Below are 2,363 nucleotides of genomic sequence, written 5' to 3'. Positions count from 1 at the left end.
AGGTTTCTTCCCATTTGTAGTTGGAGTGAGAGGATGGGTGGATCAATTGAACCCAATGGGGTTCGATGCTTCAACTGAGTAGCTATGTAGCTAGTATAAATGTATGTGAAGGTTAAATTGATTCTAAAAGTGGTTGTGTTGTAGGTAGTCTAGATTGAGAAAGCTTTATTGAAAGATTAAAAATGTACTAGGGTTCTTTTTGTATGAGTGTATAATGTACTCAGTCCGCCTGTGGACTCAGTTGATGTTACAATGTAGGTTGTATATGTTCTTAATGCAAAACAAGCTTCAATAGCTACTCTATGCATAGTGTGTTTGATCATATAGTCTCATTTTGCAATGTTATGCTTCTTTCCTTTCCCCCTTTCTCTTCAATTCTCTACCTAATTTCATCCGAGCATTACCCCCAAATCTATCCCAAATCAATCCACTAAACTTGGCCAAAAAGGCCAAGGGCTAGTGGCTGCTAAGGCACTGACCATCTCTGAAAGGATAAAAGAAAATATTTAAATCAAAAATCTTAAAATTGAGTGAGTCTTTAGTTCTCCTTTATGGGGTTATTAGGTCAGGGACCTCTCAACTTCTATGTTTTCTCATATTGACACTTTTAAGAGCCTTACTACTCACCTTGTTGTTGTCGGTGCTTCAATGTCTTACATGGTCATGTTCCTTTAGGATCTTAGATATTGGAGTTTTGTTATGTTTGCATGCATCAAGATGGTTTTGGTTTTGATAAAGCTTGTAGTCTACTTATTTATTTTGTACCACATATTGTAGATTCATCGCCATGATTCACATTCTTTTGCTAATTGAATAGGGAATTTTTTTTCTTTCATACAAGATTTGTAAACACTTTCATAATTATCTCTTCCTAAAATTATACTTTTTGGTTTCTATGCTTTACAAGTTGAGAAGTATGGCAATATTGGTACAACTTTATCCAATAAGGATGCTCTTGATTTTGATAGTTCTCGTATGTCACTAATTGAATATTCTCAATGCCATGATTGATGTGTAGGCATGATTGATATTGCTCTACTTACCTATCCAATAGAACATTCAGATGTTGCTTTGCTTATTTGAAAGTGTCCTTTTCAAGAAGAAAATCATGGTGGTTACTTTTCTTGAGGTGGATATTCTAATTTGCCATTTAGATCAGACATTGTTCTTACCACAACAAACATGGTCACATGGAACCAAATTGCTAGGCAAGAAGATGTGATAAAGAGCATGGTGTTTCTCCTACTTGTAATACTGGACCTATAGGTAAGTCACCATGTGACTAATCTAAGTGCACAAATCGTGCTACTTCTTGATACTATAAGAAGACGTATGATGAAGATGGAAATCAAGCCTATTTTGTTCAACAACCCTACAAATTGAAAAGGTGACCAATCAAGTAAATTGTGTTAATTTTCATATCTCTACAGATAGGATTCTATTTGTCAAAGATGGTGCAACTTTTCTTATCAATTTTGGAGTGACTAGTAATATAATGCATTATTCATAGTGGTTGCACAACTATCATGCTTTACACATACAAAAAATTGTTTATCTTATTGATGCATCTTGTAATATTCAAGGGGTTAGTGATCTTTATCTAGGAACTCTTTCTTGTAGAAAAGTACTAGGAGATGTGCTTCATGTCCTGATCTTCAACACACTCTACTTTCTATTGGACAACTAGTAGATCTTGGGTTATGTATCTCTTCTTATCATAACACATGTCAAACTAAGCAAGGTATGCTTAACCACAAAGCCAAACCCCTTCGTGTATAATGAGGTTTGATGTTATATCGTAGCAATTTCTAGCAACAATATTTTTGTCACTAGAGAGAGGGAGGGAGGGGGAGAAGTAGTAGAAGGTAAGAATGTTTCAATGTCATAGGAAAATATCCATAGAGACCTTAATGATGTCACAAGACAGAAGTGAGATGGGGAGACAAAGTTTCAAACTTCTAACATATCTTGAACAAATAACTTAATAACTTGCACGGTACACCACATTAGGGACTAGAAGATGGGCTAGTCCCCCCCCTCAAAGAATAATTTCAATTATTCAAGGAGCTGTTCATACTCAAGTACAAAGGTGGGAAAAGAGAAAGGCTATCCTTCTCTATTCCATTCTACCGTCATTCCTAATCATATTCATATTCATATTCATAGCAAAGGACAAACTCCCCGAGTGTCCTTGCACTTTCATATTCATTCCTTTCTTATCTCAGCCTGGATAAGCCTTTCATAGCCCAAAGGAAAGAGAATGGCAAGGAAATCTTAAGAATTTATATACCCTAACTTGGGGCCATAGTAAAGGAACATTAAAATAGCTTAAGAGAAGGGAGCGAGAGAGTTTAGGGGCTGTT

The sequence above is a fragment of the Lygodium microphyllum genome, chromosome 3 (assembly GCF_053477565.2).
Source record: "Lygodium microphyllum isolate KBCC chromosome 3, Lygodium_microphyllum_v1.1.10, whole genome shotgun sequence".
In the NCBI taxonomy this organism is placed as follows: Eukaryota; Viridiplantae; Streptophyta; class Polypodiopsida; order Schizaeales; family Lygodiaceae; genus Lygodium; species Lygodium microphyllum.
This window is presented reverse-complemented; position numbering follows the sequence as displayed.